General features: G+C 36.5%; 1 non-coding gene across 1 annotated transcript; it reads left to right on the forward strand.

Annotated features, from left to right (window-relative positions):
- Positions 1–5,080: 5,080 nt before the first annotated feature.
- On the forward strand, positions 5,081–5,152 carry TRNAT-AGU (transfer RNA threonine (anticodon AGU)). Its single transcript has one exon. It is a non-coding gene; the product is annotated as a tRNA-Thr (tRNA).
- Positions 5,153–14,182: the final 9,030 nt, after the last annotated feature.

Here is a 14,182-nt window from a genome sequence, read left to right on the forward strand (position 1 = left end):
AAAAAGGGAGTTGCAAACAAGGTGGAAGATGCCTTGAGTAGAAGATCCTTGATAGTGCAAGAGGTGAAGTTGCAAAGTGTGGGGATTGACTCCTTGAAAGGTATGTATGAAGGTATGAAGACTTTCATGAAATTTATAAATTTTGTTCTGATTTTTCTAAAGCATACCATGTTGAATATGTTGATTACTTGATCCAAGATGGTTTATTGTTCAAAGGACATCAACTATGCATTCCTAGGTGTTTAATGAGGGAGAATATTGTGAAAGAAAAACATTGTGGAAGCATGAGTGGACATTTTGGGTTGGATAAAACCCTTGAGCAGGTAAGAAGACACTACTATTGGCCTAAGATGCAAAGTGATGTGAGAAGATTTGTTGAAACATGCACTATTTGTCAAAAGGCCAAAGGTACTTCCACCAATGCAGGTTTGTATCAACCATTAACCATACCTACAAGGCCTTGGGAAAGTTGTAGTATGGATTTTGTATTGGGATTGCCTTCGACTCAAAAAGGCTTTGATAGCATCTTTTTTGTTGTATATAGGTTTAGTAAGATGGCACATATCTTGCCATGTAAGAGTACAAGTGATGCAACCTATGTAGCAAATTTGTTTTTCAAAGAGATTATAAGGATACATGGACTTCCTCTAACAATTGTGTCTGATAGGGATGTGAAATTCATTGGCCATTTTTGGAGAACCTTATGGAAGAGGTTGGGAACAAACTTGAACTTTAGTTCAGCCTACCATCCACAAATAGATGGGCAAACTAAATTTGTGAATAGGTCTTTGGGAAACCTATTGAGATTCTTGAAAAAGAAATATGGAGAGAAGTGGGATGTTGTACTTCCACAAGATGAATTTGCATTCAATGATTCTGTGAATAGGAGTACAGGAAGGAGTCCATTTCAGATTGTGTATGGGCAGAATCCAAGAGGCATCTTGGAGTTGAGAGACCTTCCACATGATGGGCAAACAAGTGCTCATGGTGAACAATTTGCTGATAGCATGATCAAGTAAGGCTAACCCTCCAAAGGAGTTGACAAAAGTACAAAGAACTTGCTGATAAGAAAAGGAGGGATGTACAATTGCAGATTAGTGATATGGTGTGGGTTTACCTAAGAAAAGAAAGATTTCCAAAGGGGAAGAATACAAAGTTACTCATGAAGAAAGTGGGTCCTTGCAAGGTTTTGAAGACACATGGGTTGAATGCCTATGAGATATCCCTTCCCTCTAACCTTGGTATTTCTCCTATCTTTAATGTTTTTGATCTAACACCTTATAAAGGGCATGTTGCTGTAGGTATAGACTTCATGTTGAGGAGATTCAAGAGGACATTGTTGATATACCTCCTCATGCACCAAAGAAGCCTAAAAAGATCATTGATGAAAGGGTCATTAAGAAGACCAAAAATAAAGGGTACAAAAAAAACCTTGTGAAATGGGTAGGACAACCTATTGAAGAGGTTGTATGGATGGATGAGACAGAAATTCTGAAGCATGGCACTTCATTGGACCAACTTATCTCATGTGGAAATGAGATCAACCCACCCCGGGAGTATGGTGCAGGGGCACAAGCCTCAATTTAATAATTTATTGTTTGAACACTTCATATTTTTGATAGAAAGGTGTTGTGAAGGATAAAATAATCCTTTGTTTATGTTTATGTTTTGTTTTGTAATAAGGTCCTAATTGTCCATTTTGTAAGGCCTAGTGGCCCAGGGTGCATTATAAACCCTATTGTCAACTGTGGTCAAGGGGACTTAGGATGAGTAGAATTAGGGATTCAAGGTTTTTTTGGTCTATTTAGATCCATTTCAATGTGTTTATGTCCCTAGGTTGATAATAAAATTAGTTAAAATGGCAAAATGCAAAAAATGTCAAAAATTGACAAAGTTGTCAACTTGTAAAGCAACTTTTCAAAAAGTTGTTGTAATTCGTTGACCAATATTAATAACCATCTAAAAACAGTTTGAAAATTTTGGGAAAGCTACAAAAGGCCTCAAAAAACTCATGTGGAGGTTGTTGTGTGTGGAATTTGTATACTTGATATTTGAAATCAATAAAAAAACTGCATTTTTCCAGAAAATTTGTTGTTCTTTTGGTTAGTACAAAATTTCTTGACCTCCAAACTAAAAAATTATTTCATGGGGAGTTAGAGGGGTGAAATAAATTTCTTTTTAATCCAACCAGAGGTCTAGAGGTGGAGTATTGAGGGAGAAAAGTTGTAATAGATCCAAACAGCCCGTGAAAGTGCCCTTTCTTAGGGTTTCAACTTCAATTTCCCATTTCTTCCAAATTCACCATGGGAAAATTATAAAACTTGGTGAAATGGAGGATTTGGGAGTTTATTTTAATATCCAAAAGTTTTCAGACCAAAAGGATGCAGTTTGGATGATATTTTGTTAAATTTAGCCAGGCATCTCTATGTGACTGGTTGTGGGAATTGAATAAAATTCATGAACAGTCCCAATAACTTTAGTTTTAATGAAAACCAAAAGCTATAAATTGGTATTTGGTGATAATTTGGATACCCAAAGGTGATCCAATAGTTTATTAGGTGAATTTGTAGGTTTGGAGGTTATTTCCTTTGTTAAGTGCTTAAATTAGCCCTTATTAGCCTAGATGAGGGTTTAATAGAAATGGTACTTGCAAGAGGTTCCAAAACTTTTCCTTTGGTAGAAAGTGTTGCCCTAGGTTTATTTTCAATAAAATCAAACAATATTGGCTTGTCCTTTGGATTTTTTGGGTGGGAAGCCAAAAAGTGAGTTTTGAAGGCTAGTAGGTCTAAGGAGCCAATTTGCACTTTGTGACTTTTGGGACTTGAACAACCAAATCAGAGGGTTTTTTGGCATCATTTGAGTTTTTAGGAACCTATCCAACCTATCTTGAGCCTTTTTTGGCCTATAAAACCTTTTGGAGGGGTTGTGAGCAATTTGAGCCATTGTGAGCACTTTTGCCTGTGGGGTTTGAAACCAAATATTGATAACCTTGCACATTGTCACATTGTGGGGTTATGGGGATGGAAATAGGTGATATGGGATGTTGAATTGATACTCTTAAAGGTGTGAGGCTTGGTTGGAGTGAATCCTTAAAAGGAGGGTTTGTTGTTTGATTGAGCAAGTGAGTAACTTGGAGCATTTTCAAGTTGTTTGAACCATACCTCTACATCAGGGTCTACCAGAACAAGATGAATGAAGAAGGTAAGATTGTCAAGCATAAAGAAAGGTTAGTGTGCAAAGGGTTTTCTCAAGTATAAGGAATTTATATTGAAGAAACATTTGCACCGGTTGTAAGACTTGAGGCTATTAGAATGTTCTTAGCATTCTCTGCCTTCAAAGGATACAAGGTATATCAAATGGATGTTAAGTATGCCTTCTTGAATGGTAATTTGGAAGAAGAAGTCTACATAGAACAACCAGAAGGCTTTCTGTTGCATGATGATGAAACTTTTGTGTGTCGATTGAAGAAAGCATTGCATGATTTAAAGCAGGCTCCAAGAGCATGGTATTCAAGATTGGATAAGTATATTAAGGAGCAAGGTTTCAAAAAGGCAAGTGTAGATAGTAATTTGTACATCAAGATAGATAGAAATCACTTGATTATTGTTGTTGTATATGTGGATGATATAATATTTGGAGGCAACAAGGATACCTTATGTAAAGAATTTTCTTACTAGATGCAATCAAAGTTTGAGATGTCAATGATTGGAGAGCTGACATATTTTCTTGGTTTGCAGATGTCACAGTAAGATAAAGAAATATTTATCTCTCAAATCAGCTATGCTAGAGATATGTTGAAGAAGTTTTAGATGGAAGACAACAAATTGGTAAGTACCCTCATGGTGACCAGATGCAAGTTGAGAAAGGTTGATGAGACACCAGAAGTGGATCAGACCCTGTATAGATCCATTATTGGTAGTTTGTTATATCTTACTACCTCAAGACCGGATATAGTGTAGGTAGTATGTATGGTGGCAAGATTTCAAGCTGCACCTAAATAGTCACATGAGAATGCAGTTAGAAGAATCTTTAGGTACCTACAAGGAACACTTAATTATGGTTTATGGTATTTGAAGCAAGGATATTTCACTCTACAGGCCTACAATGATGCTAATTGAGCAAGCTGCATTGATGACCAAAACATCACACATGGTGGAGCATTATTTTTAGGTGACCGATTAGTTTCATGGCACAATAAGAAGCAGGATTCAGTCTCAAGTGTTATAGATGAAGCAACCCTTAAGGACATTCAGATAGAAATATATGACCCTATTTCAATCCGGTGTGATAACTCAAGTGCAATAAACATTTCAAAGAATCTGATTATGCACTCAAGGACAAAGCACATTGCCATCAAATACCATTTTCTTAGGGAGAAGGTTGCAGAGCAAGAAGTAAAGGTAGAATATGTTCCTACAAGTGAACAATTTGCTGATATCTTCACAAAACCTCTATTGGTAAACACATTTGAGTATCTAAGACACAAGTTAGGAGTAGTCCTACCATCTTTATAAACTTAAATGTGTATGAAGATATGTCATTCAGGGGGGTTCACATCCATACATTTTTTACTCTTGGACCATGTGTTGAACACAAGGGGAGCTCAAGTATTTGTGTTGCAGTTCTAGTAGGTTTGAGACTTTGGGAAGTTGTCTATTAAATTTGTCTATCTACAAAAGTCGCAATTGGATTTTTGGGAGAAAGAATATAGTGGTCTAACCTACTGATGTCTGAGCTCTTTGTCATTGTTATCAAAGGGGGAGAAAGAGATGAGCCCAAATTGAGAAGAAAATGTGTGTGTTGACAACAATGCCAAAAGGGGAGATTGTTGGCATTGTGTTGTCATTGATGTCAATCGGTATGAGATGTCAACCGGTATGGAATGTCAACCGATATGGGATGTCAACCGGTATGTAAGTTGACATTACCAGTATGTAGATTATTGGCATGTTGATATTAACCGGTAAGTTTGTTAATAGGTAAGCAAGAAAACTCTGTAAGTGTGGTCCGAGATAGCATGTCCTAACTATTAGTGTTGGAAATAAGCCACACCCGGACTGATGATGGACTGATCCAAGAGGGGCTAGTAGCTCAGTGGTAGAGCACTCCAGTAGTGTATGGAAGGTCCTAGGTTCAATTCCTAGCTGGTCCATGTCTCAACATGGTATCAGAGTCAGGTCTAGGGTAAGAGCCCCAAGCACATGAGAGGTGTGGCTTAAGGGGGGGTGTTGGTGTTGGAAATAAGCCACACTTAGACCGACAATGAACTGGTCCAAGAGGGGCTAGTAGCTCAGTGGTAGAGCACTCCAGCAGTATATGGAAGGTCCTAGGTTCGAGTCCTAGCTATTCCATGTCTCAACACTAACCGGTAGAATAGAAAAGTGCACGATATGAAGGTTAACTAGTTAGTGTATACCGGTAGCATGTTTGGTCAGTGACCGAGTTTGAATCGACACAATCAAGTGAGGTAGATGTTGACAAACATGTCAAATGGACTCTAGGTGGTGAACATTCAGTGGTAGGTGAATGGTGCATCGACGAGGTAGTTGTGGACTAGGTTGGTATTAAATAAAGACTGCAAAAATCATAGATCGATTGCAGAGGATTATGGCTCAAATCATATTGAAGGGTAAAGATTTTATTCTTTGACATTATGATCAAACTAGGATATCTGATAGTCTTTTTGATCTGGAGAAAGAAATAGTCAAATCATTTATTATGATCGAGAAAATTAAGACTGATGAACAAAGTCCAATTTGCTAAATATAATAAATGTTTATTGGAAGAATAAAAAAGAGGACAAAGCTTTTTGTTTAACTTTTGTAGGTTGTCGATTTAAGAAGAAGAGATCCGATTTGATATGATTGTGGTTGGTGAATAAAACCCTAAGCGTGTGACATTTGAGTTTTTTTTGGCAAGAAGCATGTGTATAAATATGCAGATCTAAGAATTAAGCTCGGTGAAGAAAACAAAGAGGATGCTAGATGATTGATGAGAAAGTGTGATTCTGCCAGGTTGATTAGTTTGAGTGTTGATAGAAAAATATTGAAGTGAATGAGTGTTAGTCAAAGAATTGGTAAGAAGAGTTTAACTAACAAGGTTTAAGGTAACCGGTAGACAGTTACAAAGTGTAACAGTTCATCTAAACAGTAGTCTCTAAACTGGTAAGATTGCAGCAGAGAGTGAAGGAGAGTAGACAGAGTGTGAAAGGAGATCCGGCAAGGCAAAAACAAAGTTAAAAATATTCAGACAGAGTGAACAGAGAACCGATAGAGAAGAGAAGCAGAGTGACAGAAAAGAGTTCAACCTGTTGGTGTAGAGAAATGGGTTTACACTGCTACAAGGTAGAGACCAAGTTGATTCATCAAAATACCTATGGAAAGCCACTTCCAACTATCAATATCCTTTAGACTTGGACCAACTGCGACAAGGATCTGCAAATACTTCTACACTTTGGGCTCTGCAATACCCGGGAGGGTGATCCCTTAGCCAATTTATGATCTCTGCACCATATTCACAAATTATGCATAAAAAAATTAGATAATCTCATGTAAAGGCTCGATAGAAAGGGATAATGCTTAGGAATGACAAATTCCTCAATGATCCTCAACCAATTGGAGCATGAGATGATTATGTGCACTTAGCAACATACATGAAAATAAAATATACTCTGATATTCAACCAATTATAGCAAATTGCTAGTGATTTTGAATAAAAAATTGACACTAAAGATAGTTACAAGATACAATCAGTGTCTTACTCCATTGGGTACATGAATTCATACAACATAAAATGAATTCTGACATAATTTTACTTAACAACATATAGATATAAGATAGTATTGCCTTTCAATGTATCACATCTGCAACCCCAACCCAAACTACTTATGAAAATCCCTATAATACCCCTACCACTCTACAATTCTACTCAAGCATTTAATTGGCCCCTTAGACCAAAGCATGAACAAAAAATACATACACCACAATAGTGCAATAAATGATAAAATCCTTGATTCTATTCATTCAAAATATGGTAGAATAATACACTTGAGAGAAATGGATTTAAATTATATTTCTATTGAATAAATCAATTGTCTCTGTCAAAACATAATTTACATTTAACTCCTTCAAGAACCTACAGAAAACCAGACACATGACTCTTTCTATTTTCTCTACAAACGACATTACAATTTGCTCATTTCACCTAGACTTTTCTATTGGAACCAAAAATTTGGAACACTAAAAGGACCAAAATCAGAACCCTATCTCATAGCCTTGAATTTCATTTTATAGAAAGAAAGGGAGCTAACAAGATTCAGACCAAAGAACACACCTGTCATCTTAAAATGATCACATACAATTGCAATTTGTTACAAAAATGTTCCATCCTTAATAAAGATATAACCAATATCAAAATCTGCAGCCACTTCTTTAAAACTCGTGATGTATTTTATTGCCATCATTGTTGTTCCAGTTCAAAAAGTTATCTGCCCCTAGAAGACAAAAATAGTTATATCAAACTGTTTACAACCCTTATTCATCATTCAAATACATCCTACTCCATCTATTGTACTTTTCATCAAATGGCCATTCATAACTCATGACTTCATCAACTTTAGCTCTGTATGGAGTGTATTTAATGGCCACTTGATTTTCCTTTCTTTCAAAAGATTCAAAAAATGACCTCGTGGCAATTATTTTGTCCATACTATCCTCTAGCATATCCATGTTCAACCCTTCACATATTAACTCTACTTGAGTACTGATGACTCTCCTTGCCTCCTCTTTCCAAAATTCCAGAGGCTTGACTGCCCCATTTTCATCTTCAATATCTAACAAAAGAATTTCACTCAACTCATTGAAATTTCTCATCATCTCCCTTATCTTTCTCTCTATATTTTCAAGTAAAATTTGGGCCTCCTGTATTTATTTTACCAACAAATTTTTTGGTTGGAGTGCATATGGCCTCTCGGCATGATACTTGGAAGCCATAGACATTATTCTAAGTTCATTTCCCCTTTCCAACCATTTTGTGAACAAGGAAACCACCATCTCTATCATCATCAAATTTCTAAATAACATTTAATAATAAAGAATACAAGGTGTGAATGCTATTAAGTCTACTATCAACCTTTTCATTTAAATGAGTTAGCACTAAGCTAACTATCACCTTTTGTCACCAAACTGATTGATCTTCTGATTCCTTCAACTTATTTTTTAATTTAATAATCTTCTCCAAGAGCCGAGATTGAGTTAGATCAATATATCTAATGGCTTCAGGCTCGTCGTCATCATATGAGACAAATGATATGTTGGGGATATCAACATTGTTGTCAAGTTGAACTTCTTATTCTTCATGGATAACAGGTGATGACCTAGATGTTGATGGCGTTGATGTCCATGTAAGTGCAGAAGAGGAAACTTGTATGTGTCCTTGCTAAAGGAGTTGCACTCTTGTTTGCAACTCTACACACCTCTGTTAAGCTACATCGTAATCATTGAAAAGCTTGTCAAATTTTCTCATTAATTCTACCTTTTCCAAGGCTTCTCTCTTTGAAGTTTCATGAGCCAATTTAGAAACATCAAAATTCAACTTTGTATCCTCCACACTTGATGTGTCAAATGCTCTCTTTACAATAAGGCCTCCCCTTAAGTTGGGATTTATGTCACTAATATTAGGCTTTCTAGGTCCTTCCTCTAATGCCCATATTGCCAAGGTTTTATAACCATCTACAAAATTTGATCCTTTCAATGCCAACCTTGCTTCCTCCTCTGAACTGAATTATTGGCCCTTTGATTTCCTAATTGCATCAAAGGCTATTGCATCTGCTATATCCCATTCTGGTAAAATTAGAACTCCAAACTGACTTACAATCATCCTACCCTCATTTGCAATGATTCTCTTGAAATCTTCCATCATCTCACTCTTAACTTCTTCTTGATTCACATGTTCAGACCTATCTAGCCTCTGAGCTTTTCTTTCGTTAGTTCTCTTCTTAAATTCTTCAATTTTCATCTTCCACACTAATTGCAAAAAGGTCGGGCTTCTCACAAAAGTATCATCCTCAATAAATGTATCACATGCCTCCTTCCTTTCATCCTTGAAAGCTCTACCTTGAATATCTAAAGGAGTGAGGTCCAACTCCAAATTAGGGGACAAAGGAGGAATACCACTTTGCATCTTTGCACTTGTTGCTACAAATGTATCTTCCTCTATTTGTTCTTCATCCTTCCTTAAAGGTGAAAAGGGCATGGGTGCTGGTGAAGGACTTCTATCTGAAACTTCAAGATCAATGATCTTGACTCCTTTAATAGGCTTGATTTGCACCTTCGATGATGGCTTTTTCTTCGTTATCCTTTTACCTTTTCTCCTCACCAATCCTCCACTATTGTTGCTACTCTCTTCTTTACCACTTATTTCTTCTCTTGCTCTCTTTTTAGAAAACTCATAAACAGGTCTCTTCTCTATTAGGCCATATGTTCTTTGAGGTAGAGGAGGCCATGAGCCTTCTTGTTGCATCCTCTTTTGATGAATCAAAACTGATTCCTCCAATGTGATGGGTGTTGGACGATGTACATCTCTTCTTTCAACTTGTCAGTCATGAACCTCTTCAATTTTGACCTTCTTCTCCTTCAATGCAAGAGTCAATTCATCAAAATTGTTCATAACAAAATCAACTTTAGGACAAAATGGAGTAAAATCTTTTGTTGGATCATAGCTTGGATCCATTTTCTGAATTGTAGTCCATAATTTCTTGAAAAATTATCCATTTCTCTTTCCTCCAATCTTGAGTAATGGAATCAAACTCATTTCTAATTATATCCTCAAGAAAGTTGTTCTCATGAGGCAATATACCTCCTTTTATTCTTGTCTTTAAAATGTTGTAAGACCTCTATGGGTCACTGTATCTAGCTATGCTAACCCCTAAATGATATGGTGCAAAGAATTTGTCAAAATGCTCATATCTTCCATTCAAAATCACAAAATATGGGATGATAGTATAATAAGGAAAAGTTGTTCCTTTGTCTTTTCCCTTTAATTCCTTATCATGGATGCACCCTATCTGCCACATTACTTCAGCAAAAGCCATTCTCAAAGGAACATTAAAAGGCAATACATGTGGCTAACCATAAAAACCATAGATTCTAATAACAATGCTAACAGGATAAGGGATAAAATCCCCCTAATTGTGCTCAATCCTCAAAAGTGGCAACCTCTCTTTAGGCCTTCCAAAATCATGTAGCTCCTTGGGAATCCTTGGTGGGTTCACTATCAACCTTTGTCTCAACCTAGAGGCAAAGTTGTTATCAAATCTAACAAAACTAGACTCATGTCTGTCCCAAGACATATCCATGCTCCAAAGCTACACTGGAATTTCCTTATTGTCAATTGCCCTCTTGAGGTTCATAGTACCTTCCAATTAATCTATGCTCCTATATAGGAACATCTGCATGAGCAAGGAATACCAATATAATTTAGCACCATCAACTACATTTTTAATATCCTGCAACCCCTCATGAATCTTATCTTCAAGGTATGGGGCGAAGTCAAAAACCACTATATAATCTGGATGCTGAATTTGCATGGCCATATACATGAAATCAGGTGGCATAATTGTAATTGGATTGAAACCCAAGAACTGACACAGAGAGAAAAGGGTAGCCTAAAAATAAGGAGAAAAAGAACCAATGGGGAATGGCTCCTGTGTACTAGGGCCAATGTAGTACGTTGTCTCTCCTGCTCTAGCCAAATGCATTGGAAGAAAATTACATCTAATGAAATATTTCATTTTATAATACTCTGCCTTTAACTCATTCAAATCTACTTGTACCAGGTTAAGAGATGGTTCATATAAGTCAAAAATCTCTAGGAATTCCTCTCTTCTGATTGTCAACAGAGTTTCTCCTTCATTTCCCCTTATAACCCTCAAGAAAGGGTCATATCTATTTGCAACAACCTTAAGAAGGTCAACATCCATGATCACACTCGACACCACTAATTTACCCAAATCATATTGCCAGGGACTTGAGACTGGGAAATGTAAATTTCTCTGTCCATACCATAATTTGAACATCTCTAACCCAGTCATTGGTATCCTAACATTGACCAAGCAGTATGATTTATCAGTCAACCCTTCTCCTAGAGTTTTTCCATGAACAAATTTCTATCCTTGGTACCTATCATTTGTCAAGGGCTTTAATTGATTGAGAAAATCATCAAAAAGATTTATCTTCAAATATTCACTCTGCCCTGAATGTTTTCATGAGGGAGCCATTCTACCAGACTAGGTTTTTCTATTATAGCTTTGTATTGGGAAGGAAAAGACTAGGGCTAACACAACATTTAAATTGCAACAGTAATTCAAGCAAATTTCACCTTTCTTTATCTAGCTTCTAACCCCAGAACAGTTAAATCTCTTTTCCTACAATTTTTTGCACAATTCACAACATCAATTGCTTTAAAATAGATGGAAAAACTCAGATGAACTTATTTCTTTGATTACACCACAAAATCCTAATTTTGTACTATGAGAAGTTGTCAAAATCTCCCTCGGCTCTAGAAACACTCTTTGATCTCTTCTGAATACTTTGGCGATTCAAAACAACTGAGAGAACATTTAATTTCTTTTAGGAATGAATAATCATTGTCATATCTTCCATAACTACTCATGTGAGTAAAGAAATGACTCTAAATTGCATTTGAAAAAAATTTAAAACCTGACCATCGATCATCTTTCACATTGGCAAATCTCACAAACCAAACCAGTCAATCTGACATTGACCCTCCAATGTGGCAAACGGGCCATCCAGAGGCATGACGTAGCACATCCAACTTGCTGCCTACTTCTCCACTTTCAGTGACCCCACCATCTTTTCTTGGCCCACCTTGGACACATGGCATCATCTTGTGATGTCACAGTTCATAATCTCCTCGCATCTCTTGATCGTGGGGTTACAAGAACCGTTGGATTCTATTCTCACTTTACCTTGTGACCACAATGCCCACCAACCTTTGCAAATTAAATGTTGAGCACCTTTTCACCTGAATTATAATATCATCGTCCCTTTGAAACACATGCAAATTGATGGAATAGCTAGTAACTTGAGTTTTACCCCTTGAGAACCCATAATATGAGGATTTTGAATAGTCAAAACACCAGCTCACCTTTATCTATTGAGGACATGTGGCATCATCTCGTGATGCCATGGTCCTTATCTTCCTTGGATTTTCATTCACAGGGAAGCACAGACCATCAAATCTATTCTGTCTTTATCCACCAACTGAAGTATTTAAAATTTTAGAATTAGGAAAATTAATGGGTGCTGGTATAAATATTAAAAGGGACTAACCATAAGGAAATCTTTCATGCAACTTAGGAAAAATTAATTAAACGGACCAGTCGAACACAACTTAATGCTTAGGAAAGACAATGGCCCTACTAGTGGTAATCGACCCTTGGCTTAAGTGGAAAAAGGTAATTATGGAATGTAACAAGCTCAGGGTTTTTCTTTTACAAGACTTAATTGGAAATTCACAAACCCTAAACCTTGAACTTTGACAGAGGGCAAAATAAATCCAGAGTGACCAAAAATTACCCAGTGACCAAAATTTTGCAAAACATAATTTCAGGTCCTATCAATGGCTCTAGTTGGGGATGTTAATTTCACAAGAATGAAGTGAGAATCCAGAATATTTGGTGAAATAGACCACTTGTAGAGCAGACCAAAAAGAAGTTACCTAGACAGGGCAACTTCAACAGAAAGGAAACTACACTAATATATACAAAACCTAACTAATGCTCATGGATAATAACTACTTTAAGAAAAGTAGAGCTTCAATAATTGTCCATGAATAGGCAATTCAAGAGTATCACCATTTATATCTTGGAGAAAATATGAATCTTCTCCCCACTTGCTTTGGATCAAATATGGGCCTAGCCAAATGGCATCAAACTTGCCATGTTTTCCCTTGTCTTCTAATCTAGCATTCCACATCAGAACCAAATCATTAATTTGAAAATGTCTTGTAGTTGTTCTTTTTTCATACAGGTTTTTAACCTGTATTTGTAATTTTGCATTCCTAGCATTGGCTTCTCTTCTAGTTTCATCTAGTTCTATTAAAGCCTCAATCCTCAACTACATATCATCATCTATATCATTGTCATAAGTTTGGACAAACTTATACATTTCCATCAGGTTTTTTTGGGGTAACCTTTCATGCATACCATACACCAAATCAAAAGGTGCACATCCAATTGATTTCTTAATTGTTACCCTATCTTCCCAAACTGCTAATCTTAGCTTTGAATCCCAAGCCTTCTTGTTTTTCTCTAGGATTCTTTTGATAATCTTCATCAAGCTCTTATTGCTTGATTTGGCTTGCCCATTTCATTGTGGGTGGTAAGGTGATGAGTATGAGATTTGGATACCATATTTGTTGCAAAAATTTTCATATTCCTCTGACCTAAAACTCATGGCATTATCAGAGACTATTCTCTCTAAACATCCAAATCTAGTCAATATATTATCTATGTGAAAGTCAATTACCACCTTACTTGTTTCTTTTCTAGTAGGTATGGATTCAACCAACTTAGTGAAATAATCAGTGGCCACCAAAATCCAAGAATTAACACTATTATATTTACACGCTATCTCTCCAATAAAATCTATACCCCATTGCTGGAATGGGGCCTGCACATTTATAGGTCTCAATGGCAGATTCCCCGAAATTTTCAATTTTCCTAAAAACCTTTGGCATGGATCACATTTTTTGACTAATTGATGTGCATCCTTAAAAATTGTTGGCCACCAAAACCTAGCCCTTAATATCATGTGTGCAGTTGTCTTGGCCATATAATTCCCTCCACAAACTCCACTATGCAATTCAAACAATAACTTTTGAGCTTGGTCCTGATCAACACATTTTAGCATGACACCATCACTGTTTCTCCACCAAAGTTTCCCATTAACTATGGCATATTTGATAGCATGTAATTTCATTTTCCTCCTTTTATTATTGCTCATGTCTTCAAGAAATTTCATCCTCTACAAATAGTATATGATATCATCATACCATTCACAACCATCCATGTCACAGGTATAAGATTTGTGTTCTTCTTCTACAATATTTATTTGATTGGCATCCAAGTTGCTCTAAGCCATTAATTTAGCAAATCCTTGTC

Source organism: Cryptomeria japonica, chromosome 9 (genome assembly GCF_030272615.1).
Source record: "Cryptomeria japonica chromosome 9, Sugi_1.0, whole genome shotgun sequence".
Classification (NCBI taxonomy): Eukaryota; Viridiplantae; Streptophyta; class Pinopsida; order Cupressales; family Cupressaceae; genus Cryptomeria; species Cryptomeria japonica.